At 37.3% G+C, this 15,906-nt stretch overlaps 1 pseudogene; it reads left to right on the forward strand.

The window, feature by feature from the left end:
* The first annotated feature begins 15,461 nt into the window (after window positions 1-15,461).
* Window positions 15,462-15,560, forward strand: LOC132305698 (small nucleolar RNA R71; annotated as a pseudogene).
* Window positions 15,561-15,906: the final 346 nt, after the last annotated feature.

Consider the following 15,906-nt stretch of genomic DNA (forward strand, 5'->3'; position numbering starts at 1 on the left):
ACATTTACATGTTTAGCTTACCTGAGGGGTACATTGCTGATATTGTACATGAAATTTGCGAAGATAATTGTTTCTCTGATTTTCATTTGATTCGTATGCTTGGTGGGATTACTTACATTTATGTTGAATTATTATATTTGATTTTGAATGTATGTAATTAGGGGTTACCATGATTCATAAGAATTGGGCAACAATCCTTTTTTTTTTTTTTTTTTCGTAGGACAGAATTATTATTTCAAAGGAAAAGACTGAGCTGGGAGATAGGGTTCTGAAAGACCAGTGCATGTGTTAAACTTAAATTAGGAAGAGGTAACATGCTTACATGGCGGTTGTAGGTAGTAAAGATGAAATTGTTGCTTTTACAGATTATGCTAATGTGACTGAAATTCTTAATGGTGTGTTTGACGCCATATCACAGGTTCACATGAAGGTGACTTAAGAGGAGATGTGATAGTGATAGTCAGTGCTTGGATTTTGGCTCTGGCTCAGAGTACCACATTGGAAAATTTGGAGGAAGTTTTTCTCTGTAAGAGTCCGAGGTATAGGACTAAACTAAGGTTGGAAAAGCTGAAAAATGTATCCGAGTCTGCAAGAATTCCATTGAGCAGCCTTTCCAATCAGTGGCAAACTGCGAACACGGACATTTTTCTTTCAACCTTCCTGAGGAGGAAAGAAACAGGTTTGGTTGATGATGTAGCTGACCGGTATGATCTAACTACTCTTCAGAAGTCAGGATAGTCAACACTTTCCATATACTATTTGTACTCTGCTATGTATGCTGGGTAAAGTAGAAGTTTTGGACAGGGTATTGCATGATATGCATATTGGAGTTATTTTTTGGGCTTTCTAGTTAATGTGAAGTGAATATAGGGGGAAAAGAAAATGGAAATCATGTTTTAGTAATGTATATACACATAGTATATATGTATATATCTCTCTGTATATCAGTGATACGCGCCTTTTAGTGCTTGATATGACGTTATGACACTTAATATTATCTGGATAGCCTGTGATGTGCTTATTTATTTGAATGCTTGAAAATATTTGTATGGTTGAATACGTCTTTTCGCTAGTAATTCAGCATTATGTCACTCTGTGTTTAGGATTGAGTTTATCTAGAACCAGTACGCCTATTCTTTTTGTGATGTTGGAATTACATTGAATTTTCCCAAATGGCATCCTTGGAATGTTTGGGAGCATGGAATTTATGCCTTGTCCCTTGCAACCAGTACGCCTATCCTAATTTCAAGGTGTTCAATTTCACTTTGCACATTAAGCATTATAGTAGGAAAAATAGCCCATGTCTTGCATTTTGTTGATTCAGGCATTGCATTACTTAACAGAAAATAAGTTTTTTTGGTCCCAATTTTATGTAAAATCCTCACTTACAGCTTAGTTCATGTGTCGGGGCAATACAGTCACACCTGCACAAGCAGCCATCTGGTTGCCTTCTGATTCATTGAAGTTTTGCTACTTCTTACAATGGTCTATACTAGGGTAGGGGTGGCAATTTATGTTGACGGGCCGTGTTCATGTCAACATTAATAATCGTGTCGTATTCGTATTGACTTTAATCGTGTTCGTCTCAACACAATTACGACACGAACACGATTAAAGTCAACACGAACACGACACGATTATTAATCGTGTCAAGACCCATGTAATCCATTTAATAAATGAGTCAAGACTCGACACGAAAAGACACATTTAAGTCATTTTTGACACAAACACGACACATTTATTCTACACGTTTTGCTAAATAGGTCATTTTTTACACGAATACAATATGTTTAAGTCATTTTTGACACAAACATGACACGTTTATTCTACACGTTTAGCTAATTAGGTCATTTTTTTACATGAATATGACACATTTATTCAACACATTTAATTAATCTGGTTAATCGTGTCATAATCGTATTAGTAAGGTCAAACTCGAACACGACACGTTTAGTTAACGGGTGAATTTATCGACACGAACATGATTAGTTCAAACCCAAATCTTCTTATCTCGTATCGTGTTAAATATTGTGACCCCTAGTCTATACGCATTTTAATCAAAGAATCAAAGGTTAAACACACCGCATCACATTATTCTATTTGGTGATTGTATTATGTACTTGTGTTTTAGTTGCACCACTTATTTGATCAATTTGATTTAATAAAACCACTTCTCAACTTTAGAAAATCGTATGAGAAGAATTTTGGATTTTATTTATTATATTATTTATTTCTAAATCATTTTTTATTCTGCAATAAGATTGATGTACTTGGCAAGATAAGATTTTGCCAAGTAAATTTCTATGGAAAGCATTGTAGAGGTATAAAGCAAGGAAAGGAAAAAAGGTCATTACTCAATTCTCCCCAAAAAAGTATTTCATATTATGTTTTTTATTTCAATAATTCAGTTTACTGCGGATCTCATTTTGCATAGCTCCATGCATGCAATTGCTGAAAACATTATTCAAATCTTGGGATAAATGGCACACTTTTTTTTTTTTTTTTGGATGACGTGGGAACCCTACCAATTATTCGCTCTTTGGACTTGTAGTTACCAGGTAAATTCCCGGCTACTCACCCCGACTCCACAGTACAAGCAGCATTTTAGGTCAGGAACTTACAGAGTTGGAGGAGAATTGAACCCATACCCAAGTGCTAAATATGGTTGTCTAGCACTTAGAGACTCCCCGATAAATGGCACTTTTGCACTTATCTTTTGTACCAAATTTACAAAATGGTGATGTGGTGTAGTTGGTGTTCTCTATTCAATGCTTTAAAACGAAGTTGTATTGAAAATATGAGTACTAGGAGTACTTGAAAAATGTGGTTATGACCAGTGACGGACCCAGAAAATTTGGTGAGGGGGGGCGAATTTTTAATTTGTGGGTACAAAATTATATGATGGGTTTATTTTTGTAATTTTAGTAGGGTTTTTTTCATAAATTTTAAAAAAATTTAAGTATAAAATGAAAAAAAAAAAAATCAGTGGGGCAAATTATAATTATAGTGGGGCATCTTCATAAATTATCAAAATTTGAAGTATAAAATGCTAAAAAAAAAAGAATCCAGTGGGGGCGAATTGTAATTTTAGGGGGGGCATTTTCATAAATTTTAAAAACATTAGGGTATAAAATGAAAATATTAAAAATTCAGGGGGGGCATCTGCCCCCCCTAGTCCCCTGCTGGGTCCGTCCCTGGTTATGACTGCTACAGAGTAGTCTGCAAAATGCTTTTACACGTCCTGTTTCAATTCATTGAATTTCCATAACTATATGGAAAAACTATGGAGTTTAATCGTCTGCTTCTCATTTTTCATAGTTGTTCTAAGAGAATTCAGTTCTTACAAATAGAGCATCTTTACACAATTTCGGATATGTCTTTATGAAAGCCTAAAATTTGATGTACATATTTTCAAGTGTGTATATATCGTGTACCTATTCTTGAACCAGGTTTGAAACCAAAACGTCGCTACTTAAATATTAGCAGTCCCTAGCAATGAACTACAAAGAAAAGAAAGAAATGAACAACTAAACAACTATGAACTAGAAAGTAATAAATGGATAACGCCACTTTTGTAAGGAACACAATTACATTTAGCACATGCAACAAGCCTTTTAGACCCCTAGGTAACCCCTAGTGGACGAGTGAAGTCTCATAAGGGTTTCCAGAAATGATACTCACAAACATTAAGCACTTTCTCACTAAAGAGGCACCAACATTCCAAACAAGCATTGGGAGAAAACTACCGCAAGTATGCAATTTTTCAACCATTTTCAAGCAATCTCCCAAAATTTCAACATCAAGCAAACAAGTATGGTCCTACACACATCAGGACAATGATCATGCAAATCAAAACAACTTTAGAATCCTTTTTAAGTGAACCGGTATCAAATATGTTGCTATCTAAGTTAACTAAATAAATGATCACGTTCGGCCTCAAGCTAGCACACAAATCTAGTACCGATCATCAAGACAAAGAATGGACCTTTTATTAAAACTTTATTCAATTAGGTGCACTAATTCTTTTCACGAGATTTTTTTTATTTTTATTTATTTATTTATTTTTGTAGACTAACCTAAAGGATCAAAGATGGAAGCATGATGCAATGTGTTGATCTATTAAGCTTTCTAACAATCTATGAGGTTGAGCGTTAGGTCAATGACTCCCAAAGACGGCTTTAGGGCACTAGGTTTAGAGACACCCCTGAGGACTTACAAGCTCAAATCAACTAGATTACAAATCAAAACAACCTCTATCTAATCATTTCCCACTTCTCACCTTTTGGGAGAAGTCCTCACTTTTATTTGCTTTTGCAAAGTTTGCATAAACTTCTTTTTTTAGAAAAAAAAAAAAAAAAAAAAAAAAAACCTAGAGGTTAGGCCCTCTACCTTTCGGCACAAGAAATTCAGTACTTGATGAGGCTAGAATCCAGGTTACTTAGTAAAAAAGGTTTGTTATCCACCTTTGTCAAGAATGAAAGCTTTCAAAACACTACTAACTCAATCGGGATATAACCAAATCAATAATCAATAAAGCATGTACCCCACAAATGAATACTAGTGTGTGCCTATGCTAGTGTAGAATCCTAGAGTGAATCTCAAAACAATCATAAAATCAAGATGATGTGAACCACAAATACAAGTAAGATATCAATCTTTCGAAAAATTTACTCATAAATGGCATCCACAAGGTATACAAGAAGTTTTGGACTCTCAAGTGAAACAATTTTTAAATTCTAAGCAATATAGTCCTCAAAAGATCAAAATCATAACTAACATGGACCAATCATAGTAAATCTCTCAAATACACAAGGCATACTCAAAATCTTGAAATGCAAAGAACGAATATTATCCCCAGCCTTAAACTGCACAATGTCCTTAATGTGCAATGAGAACAAAAGAAAGAGGAAAGAGTATACCAGTATAACTATGGCAATGAAAGGGCGTGACACAAGTATCTAAAGTGAGTGGTATAGCTATGGTTCTGAAACATAGCTAATCCCAAACTTGGGATTAGCTATGGTTCTGAAAAGATGGCACTGGGATAAATTCTCATCAAATAACAAAATGGGGTAAATAATGGTGCACAATAGGCATGCTAGTGCAAGTGGCATAGTAAATGAAAGAGAAAGAGGGGGATAAGAATGGTCCTGAAAAATATGGGCTGCACTTTCTCACTGAGATCACTGTAATGCACCTGATAATAGAGTCAACATAAATAGATATATCAAAATATGAACATCACATCCAAAATATCCAAAAATAATGTAAATATACTATACATCACAGAGTAACAAGCCAACAGACTAGCTACAAAAATGGAATAAAAGTATCATAAAGTAACAGTCTAAGATCAGAGGTATAAATATAAAAAAGAGAGAGAGGTTAGGCAGAAGATGACGGTCTGGCGGGGCGTGAACCCCGGATCTTATTGGATATGTCTCACAGCGTTATCATGGCATCTGTGCGGAGGGTGGCCATATATGCCCTAAGAGAAAGAGCTGCGTCCTATAATGCCTAGAAACGCTCCTCTCGCATGTCTGATTGAGCCTGAGTGTCAGGGATGAATGGGTCATCCTAACGGTGTAATTGTAAGTCATTAGAAGACTGATGCTTGTCTTGGCTCTAGGAGTGGTGACTCTGCTCATGAGAAGGATGTGGTGATCCCACTAGAGGCTCTGCTCCAAGTCAATACCAACCCCGGCCGCTGCTGCTGTTGCCGCTACCTCTACTACTGCTACTGCCTCCTCCTCCTCTGTGTCCTCCACTACTTGGGCTGCCTCTATCTCGAGACTCTTGATAAAAGCATTATAGCTTTTCTTCTAGTCCTTCCATCGATAATGGCAAGCACCAAGCTCGGTGACCTCTTCCAGATCAAATGGGTAGTATTGGTCCTGGAGGAGTTGTGTTATCAAGTGAGTATAAGGGAGGAACTTGGGCCACTACAGGCCACTCTTGCAGATGAACTCGTCATACAGCTTCATCATGACACTCCAGAGGAGTGTAGGAATTGAAAACCAATGCCCTGTATCAATAGCATGTAAAGATGCTAAAAAGTCTATCCATAGCTAGGTCTTATGCCCAGCCATATATACATTTCGGTACAATACCGAATCAAAGAACCACATGCAGTTGGGCAAGTAGGTCCGAGTGGCATAAGTGTCGGCAGCAATGATGGTGCCATGAAGAACTATTGCCATGTCTGCATCTGATGGCCTCAGCAAAGTTGGGTAATCAATCCCTGGTGGACAGGTATGTGGGCACTGAGATGCTGTCGATAGTGTCCCGACAATGATATGGATAAGGTGCCCTAGTGTTCATCGTACCTATGCACCAAAAGTTTGCAAAATGATATGAACTAAGAGTGTGGCCAAGTTTTAAATTTGTAAAACCACCACTACATCTAACTAAAAATATAGCTAGGGTGAGTAGGGATCGTCCCAAGGGATTGTGGGTGCACTAGTAATGGAAACAATTCTTAGGGTTAGTAGGTCGAGTGATCAAAGGTAGATTATTTGGTTGATTATATTACAATTAAGATTAAGCAAGCTCAATATAAATCAAGTAATTAAAGGATAGAAAAAACAAGAGAGAGAGGCCTTAGCACTTAGAGATCACCACTAAGCATCACTTTTTTATACATTCAATTCATAATTAATGAGGGGGAAAACATATGTTGCAACAATAGTGAGTGTGTGTAGTTATTTTAATAAGCATGAATGACCAATTAAGTATATATTGTCTAAACAACACAATGAATAGCACAATACATCAAACTAAGTCATTAATCATTCTTTAAGCTCACAATCCAAACACATTATATAATTAGAGAAATATACTACTTGCATTTATAAATATGGAACATCAAACAATAAGAATGGATTGTCTTCCCATTTAACAACTAAGGTAACTACACTACATTGAAGCTAATGACATGGAAATTAAACTAATTAAACTAAAGGAGAGGCACAATCCATCAAGAAATGAGTATGAACTATCAAATAAACCACAAGAGCATTCTATTAAGCACTATGTCTTGACAATCTCTAGATATATAGCATCAATACACATAGACATACATCAACAGCACAAGAGATAGAAATAAACACATGAATATCTATTCTAGCATACATAAACATGTGGATAAAATGAAATGATCAATTGGAAGAATTAAACCACACAAATCATTGAATAAATAAGATCTATGTATATAAATATATCAAAATACGTATTACAACACAAATCCCCTAAAAAATACATAAATCAAGGTAAAGAAAGCTTGCTTAGGGCTAACTCTAGCCCCAAGAGGATGTCTAGCCACTCATGAATAGTGTCCTCCAACCCTCAAGGGCTATCTCCATGGTAGAAATGCTCTTCTTCTTGAAGTAGATGGAAAACCTCCCAAGAATGTGTCTCTAGCCTCCTTTTCTCTTTTCTTCCTCTCTAACAATACTTAAAAATTGTATCTATCAACTCCTCAAAGCATATATGTAAAAGTGGCTCATAATCCTTATATATGTAGCTCAAATGTCACACACAATGATCTAGGCTCGTACACAAGGGCTCTTCCAATGAATGCACAATGAGACAACTTTTAATGAGCTAAAAATTAATTTAATTCAAACTTGAGAAGGTTCGATCGATTGAACCTATGCTGAGATCGATCGAACTTGGTTGAGATCTATCAAACTTTGGCTGGATCGATCCTCCAATGGCGGTGCCTTTTTGGATAAGGATAGATTTGAGATATTTTGGGGAAAGAGACAAAAGTGGTAGGTGTGGTGGTATAACAGGATAAGATGGAATCTTTTCGATCGATCTGAGAACTGTTGGATCGATCGAACTTTGTGGGATCTTTGGATAAGGAAAAAAGAGCTTGGATCCATCTTGGAAAGTCTAGATCGATGAACTTTCGATCGATCGAAGTATTCTGGAGATCGAGTGAACATGCTGATTTCCACACTTTACTTCATTCTTCTTCCACTTTGCCCCTTTCTTCCATCCAGCTTGAGTTAGCTTCTTTTAATCTCTTATTTGGCTAAATTAGCTTATTTTGGGGAAAAGCACCTAAAAAGGACATTAACACGAAATTAGTCTAAAACGGAAAAGTAAGATAAATAAATGTCCTTAAATACCTAAGCTTAAGGGGTTTAAATGTCCACTTTTCAATGCTCATCACACCCCCAAACTTAAATATTTCTAGTTCCTAGCAATGAACTACAAAGTAAAGGAATGAAATGAACAACTATACAACTATGAATCTAAAAAGCAGTAAATTGATAACGCCACTTTCGTAGGGAACACAATTGCATTTAGCATATGCAACAAGCCTTTTAGACCCCAAGGTTACCCCTAGTGGATGAGTGAAGTCTCGTAAGGGTTTCCAGAAATAATACCCATAAACATTAAGCTCATTCTCACTAAAAAGGCACTAATATTGCAAACAAGCATTGGGAGAAAACTACCTCAAGTATGTAATTTTTCAACTCTTTATAAGCAATCTCCCAAAATCTCAACATCAAGCAAACAAGTATGGTCCTCCACATATCAAGAAAATGATCATACAAATCAAAACAACACTAGTATCCTTTTTGAGTGGACCGGCATCAAATATGTTGCTATCTAAGCCAACTAAAAAAATGCTCACATCCTTACCCTCAAACTAACACACAAATATAGTACTGATTATCAAGACAAAGAGTGGACCTTTTATTAAAACTTTCTTGATCTAGTTGCGCTTATTCTTTTCACTTGATTATTATTATTTTATTATTATTATTATTATTTTTTATCCCTAAGGATCAAAGATGGAAGCATGGTGCAATGTGTTGATCTATTAAGCTTTCTAACGATCCATGAGGTCAAGCGTTAGGTCAATGACTCCCAAACCGGACGTCTTTAGGGCATTAGGTGTTCAAACAACCCTAAGGACTTACAAGCTCAAATCAACTAGGCTACAAATCAAAACAACCTCTATTTAATCAGTTCCCACTTCTAACCTTTTGGGGGAAGTCCTCACCTATTTATTTGTTTTTGCAACAACCTTTTTTTTTTTTTTTTTTTTTTTTTTTAGCATTCAATTATTAACCTAGAGTTTGGGCCCTCCACCTTCAGCGTAAGAAATTCAATGCTTGATGAGGCTAGAATCCCAGCTACTCAATGAAAAGGGTTTGTTATCCACTTTTATCAAGATGAAAGTTTTCAATGCACTACTAGCCCAATTGGGATATAACCAATTCAATAATCAACAAAGCATATACCCCACAAATGAATGCCAGTGTGGGCCTGTGCTAGTGTAGAATCTTAGAGTGAATCTCAAAATAATTACAAAATCAGGATGATGTGGACCACAAATGCAAGCAAGATATCAATCTTTTGAAAAATTTACTCCTAAATAGCATCCACAAGGCATACAAAGAGTATTAGACTCTCAAGTCAAGTAATTTTTAAATTTTAAACAATATAGTCCTTAAAAGATCAAAATCATAGCTAGTTATGGATCAATCATAAACAATCCCTCAAATACACAAGTCATGCTTAAATTTTTGAATTAAAGGCAAATACTACAATTAACACCATTACCCCCAAACTTAAATAGCACAATGTCCTCAATGTGTAAAGAGAATAAAGGAAAGAGTATACCAGTGTAGTTATGGCAAAGAATGGTCGGGACACAAGTATCCAAAGTGGGTGCTAAAACCCCCCCAAACTTGGGATTAACTGTGGTCCTGAAAAGATGGCACTTGGATAAAACTCATTAGATAACAAAAGGGGTAATAATAGTGCGCAGTGAACATGTAAGTGTAAATGGGACAAGAATTGAAGTAAAGAGAAAAGAAAAAGGGTGGTCCTGAAAATTTGGGTAGAACTCTCTCTCACTGAAGTCATTAGGATGCACTTGATGGAGTCAATCACAGACAGATATATCAATACAAAGATATGACATCCAAAATATAGCATGTATAAAAAAATAAAAATAATGTACATCACAATATCTGGGCCAACAGACTGGCCGCAAAAATAATATAACAGTATCAAAATAGCAGGAATGTATCACAGATATATAAAATGAAGGTACAGAGATAGAGAGATTAGGAATATCATGCTGAGGAGGTACGATGGGCAGGGCGTGCTCCGCGGATATCTCGAGATATGTCTCGCAGCGCAGTCATGACATCTGTATACAGGGAAGAAATATCAACTCGGATAGAGATAGTGTCAGCGTGGATGGAGACTACGGTATCCTCCAAAGCCCGGATATGCTCTCCAAAGTCGGGTGTCTGTGCTGGAGCCTCAGGTACCACTGGATTAGGAAAATGATATGCATCCTAAACCTGCTCCTAGAAATGTAATGGTGACCCCGCTGGAGAGTGATGTGGGATCTCCTCTGCTGGAGGCTCCTGCTTCAAGTCAATGTTCATATGTATGGCAGCCGGATCGACTACTAGGTTGTCCGCTATTACTGCTGCTACTGCTATCTCCTCCTCCTCAGCCTCCTCAGTTGTTATCACAACGTCCTCCACAAGGTTCTTGATAAGAGCATTGTAGCTCTTATTCCCGTCCTTCTTGCCAAAGTGATAAGCTCCTGTCTCTGGACGCTCATCTGGACGGAATGGATAGCACTGATCTCGCAAGATCTGAGTAATAAGGTGGCCAAAAGGAAGGTACTTAGCCCACTTGGGCTTGGCCTTGCTGATGTAGTCTGCATAGAGCTTCATCATCATGACGCTCCAATATAAGGCTAGAATAAAAATCTAGTACCCTTTGTAGAAAGCATACGGGGCAGTCAAATAATTGCCTCGTCGCTGGATCTTGTGGCTGGCCATAAGCACGTTTTAGTACAAAACCGAATCAAATAACCATAGATCATCGGGAAAATAGGTCTAAGTAGCAAATGTCTTGCCTTACTGTAATGCCCTGTAAGTGCTATAGCCATGTCTACATAAGAATGCCTCCTCTCCAGAATGGGATAATCGAGCTCAAGCTCAGGAGGGCAAATATGTAGGCATCGGTAAGATCTGGACAGAGTCTCCACTGTAATGCTGATAAGATGGACATCAACGGTAGTGCGCAGCTCCGTCAGATTCCTCGGGGCAGGTCGGAGGTTCTGGAAGAACATCTGAACAAGTCTCGGATAAACTGGGTATGTAACAGGGGCTAGAATGGCTGAAATGCCCCTCCGATCTATGTCCTCGTAGGCTGCCCATGTCAGAATGTACCGGGAGAAGAAGGAAATATTGAAAACTAACTCATGCGCCACTGTAAGATATGAGTATCTCGGCAGAGGTCTGTCTAAGGCCTGGCCTGGCTGTGCATGAGGCGGAGATAAAAAAGGTGATGGTGTATGCTCAGCCTCATCATGAGATGTTGAAGATGCAGAAACAGAAAAGTGTAGTTTGCTATTTGATGAGGATTGGGCTGGAGCTGGTGATGCAGGCTGCTCAGGATCCTGGACATGAGATGGTCCGGCCTACTCCTCTAATCTAGGCCTGACTGGGCGATGATAATGTCCACGGGCAACAGTCTTAACCATAGCCATGGCCTGCAAAACAGAAAGAAAAACACTTGCAGAAGAAGTCAGTACAGGTATAAAGAAGTGAAATACGGTATATAGATACATGTATGTCAAATAAGATAGACAGCACATAACATGAATCTACGCAAGTGATGATGGAGCTAAATAAACAGTGATATTAAGTGAAGCATGCTAAACAATATAAGTATGGAATGCATCCAATGTGGAAAACACAAGCATTGGGCATGTATGAGATAGCATGGAATCATAAAAGAGAGTGTGTGAAGTGTGGGATGCAAATCTGTGAAGTTCGATCGATCATAAAAATGTGAGATCGATCTGAGATAAGTTCGATTGATCTTTTAATAATCGAAGGAAAACTTCGATCGATCGAACTGGTACGGGAAATTCGAAAAGTCACAGATCTGTGACGTGGATGGCACGGGGGCACCCAAGCAAGCTTGTGGGGCCCTCTCACATAACAACACAACAAGATTGGTCACTTGTTTGGTCCGTGACCCCCAAAATCAAGTCAAAAATGAAATATATGCAAAAACCTATACATATATATATACACATATATACACAAACATGGAATCTTCAAATATGGCAAGGATTAAGCATGGAAACTCTAGATCTAACATGTAAAGCTCAGATTCATGAAGATTAAAACTCGAAATCAAAAGAAAAACTCGAGACTTACCAAATCTAAGAGAGAGAGAGATATGGAAATCGAGAGAGATGATGAAATCCGAGATGAGAAATGATGTGGAAGCTTGGGATGGTCGCCAGAGGGTTCGCCGGAGATGGGAGAGGTAGGGTTTGCAGTGGCGAGGGAGATGAGGGCTTAGATTGATCTTGAAATCGATCTAATGACCCTAGGGTTTTATTTTTAAAAACTAGTCCCAATAAGTTCGATCGATCAGGGAAAATTTTCGATCGATCGAAGATAAATTGATCTGAGAAATATTGATATCGATCTCCCCTCACTAAACGACAACATTTCTTTTCTTTTCTTTTCTTTTTTTTTTTGAAATTTTTTGAATTTTTTGAAATTAAAATTAAAATTAAAAGTATTTTTTTTTTTTGAATTTTTGGAAATAAAACAAAAGAAAATTATTTTTTTGGGATTTTTGAAAATTTTAAAATGAAAATAAAATTGAAGTTTTTGAAGATAAAATAAAATAGACACTAAAAATAAAAAATAAAAATAAAAATAAAATTGCAGTCAAAGTCAAAGTCAAGGTCAACAAAGGGTACAGATCGATCAAGTTGAGATCGATCGAGAAAATGGTTCAATCGATCGAACAGGTAAAAACCTACAGACAAGTTCAAACGATGCACAGAGAGGCCTTTTTATGGATCTCAAAAAAATTTCTAAGTGTGGAGTGAAGATCGATCCAAGAAAAAGTTGGATCGATCTAGGAACTTTCAGATCGATCTAAAGAAATTTTCGAACGATACACAGAGGGCTGATTTATGCAGGAAATTTCAGATAGATGGAACAGAGCAATGATTGGATGCAGGGATAGGTGTTCGATCGAATGAACCTCTTTTGAGATCGATCGAACAAGGACAAAATGCCTATTTTCAGAAGGAAAGTGCATGCATACTCAATCAAAATTCCTAGCTATATAGATGAATTCCAAAACATATCTAGTGACGCAAGAAATGAAAGATAAAATAGAAATGAGGGAGGAATAGGGTTGTACACCCTACAAAGCATTTACTAGTCTTTAACATCTCCAGCAAGACGTTGGGCTCTTTTAGCTCAGATCAAACATCTTGTAATGCTTCCCCTCCTTGTTGGGGTGATAGGTACTTTGAATTCCACCCAACAAATGGTTCCCTAAAGAACTTATTGGATTTGGTTCAAAGGAGATTGTTGGTCCTTTGTCAATGTGATCTATGGGCTTCCATGCCCTCTCAAAGCAAGTTTTTGAAACATCATTCTTTAGTTTAAAGGTCGAAGATGAACTTTTTGAAGTTTTGGTTTCAAGCAAAGACTCCATTCTTTCACATTCATTGTCTAGACATTTTTCTACAACATTTACTTCTTCATGCTTGTCAAATGAATTTGGGGTCGGATTGAAGATATTCAACTTCACTTTCATATGCCCAAATGAGATTTTCATTAGCCCCGTCCTACAATTGATATTAGCATTTGCGGTTGCCAAGAAAGGACAGCCAAGGATAACAGGAATTTGGTTCTTGGGATTTGGAACCGGTTCCGTGTCAATGACAATGAAATCGACCGGGAAGAAGAATTTATCAATTTTAATCACACATCCTTAATGATACCCCGAGGCTTTTTTAATGGATCGGTCGGCAAGTTGTAAAACCACTAACGTCGGTTTCAAGTTTCCTAAGCCCAATTTGACATATACCGAGTATGGAAGAAGATTAACACTTGCGCCTAAGTCTAGAAGAGCCCGCTTAATGACATGGTCACCAATAATGCAAGAAGTAGTAGGCGAACCGAGGTCCTTAAACTTTGGGAGAGTGTTATGTTGCAAGATTGAGCTCACTTGCTTGGTCAAGACCACTTTCCTAGGTGTTTGGCTCTTATTCTTCCTCTTTTGGGTGTAAAGATCTTTTAAGAACTTGGCATAAGCCGGAATTTGCTTAATTGCATCCAAAAGTGGAAGATTAATCTTCACTTGCCTAAACATTTCAATGATTTCATTAGTCTTGGTCTTTTGTTTATCAAGGTAAATGGATCCTTTCAAGCCATCCGGAAATGGAGCTCTTGGCTCAAAAGCTTTTTCAAAAATTTTGTTTGAAATATCATCAACACAAGAATTTTTAAAATCCTTTTTCAAAGTTTTGTTCACTTCATCCTTCAAATCAATTTTGGACTCACTTTTCAAATCACTTTCTAACACTTTCTCAGTTGAATGATTATGCATATTTAATGAAGGAGGAATATGATGTGAAATGGGATGGGTGTTAACTTTTGGTTGCACCGGTTCACTCTCTTTATTGGACACACCTACTTAGTTGTCCATAATCTTCCCACTTCTCAAGGTTGTCACCGCATTGACATACCCTTCCGATGAGGAATGAGTCTCCACAACACATTGTTGTTTTGGTGGGGCATTCAAATGCATCTTCCCCTTCTCTCTAGCATTTAAGGTACTAGCTATTTGCCCTACTTAGGTTTCTAGCTTAGTAATGGATTGAGAATGAGAATAAAACAATTAAGTGTTCGCCTCTAGAGTACCTAGAGCAGTCAAAACTTTCTCTTCAAAGGCGGGACTCCTAGAATTTCCTTGAGATTATGATGGTTGATTAGGGAAATGAGAATTAGAAAATTGATTGCCATGTGATTGAAATGATGATGATTTAAAACCTTGGGAACCTTGGCCTTGCATTGGTGGCGGAACATACTTCCCTTGAAAACCACCTTGGGGAGGGTTTGAGCCTTCCCCTTGGCTTTTCCAAGAAAAGTTTGGATGGTTCCTCTAACTTGAATTGCAATGAGTGCCATAGGGATTATTCCCTTGGTTAACAAATATAGCATTGACTTGCTCATGGGGCTCACTTTGCACATGTCCATGTGGACAATTGGAAGTAAAATGCAAGACACTTGAACAAGTTATGCAAGATTCATTAGATGCACGATGATGAATATGAGTAGGGGAGGAAGATACTTAATTTGCCGAATTTTGGTTGATCAAACCTTTGAGATAAGGATTTCATCTCGGCGGCTATGTCATTGGAATTGTCAACTTGATATAAGCCAACATTCTTCCTTCCACCTAGGTTTCTACCATTTTTAGAAAATAAAGACCTATGCATTGAATTCTCACTCATGCTTTCATAAAATTGCCACACATCATTTTCATGCTTGTCAAGATAAGAACCACCCATAAATACATCAACCATACCCTTGTGATTATCCGGTAAACTTTTAAAGAAATATTGGACTAGTTGCCACTTAGGTATGTCATGATGAGGGCACTTCCTAAGTAAATCATTAAACCTTTCCAATGCCTCATGAAACATTTCCCAATCCCCTTGAGAAAATTCTCTAATTGAAGTTCTCATAGCAATGGTTTTTGATACTGGGTAGTACTTTTTCAAGAACTCTTATTGCATTTCCGCTAAAGAGGTTATTGAAAAAGGCCTAAGATTGTTGAACCAATATTTTGCCTTGTCTTTAAGGGTGAAAGGAAAAAGTTTAAGTCTTAAAACTTCTTCTGGCATGTCCGTGTATTTCACGGTGGAACATACTTTAAGAAACTCATCCAAATGCTTATATGGTTCTTCACTTGGAAGTCCATGATAGTTAGGAAGCATTTGAATGGTTTGTAGTTTGATTTCATAGTGATGTGCTCTAAATGGAGGCAATTGAATGCAAGTGGGTGCATTATATTCATTAGGCACAT

This window comes from Cornus florida, unplaced genomic scaffold (genome assembly GCF_030987335.1).
Source record: "Cornus florida cultivar Cherokee Brave unplaced genomic scaffold, ASM3098733v1 CherokeeBrave_3.0.0_Hap2_Chr04, whole genome shotgun sequence".
Taxonomy (NCBI): domain Eukaryota; kingdom Viridiplantae; phylum Streptophyta; class Magnoliopsida; order Cornales; family Cornaceae; genus Cornus; species Cornus florida.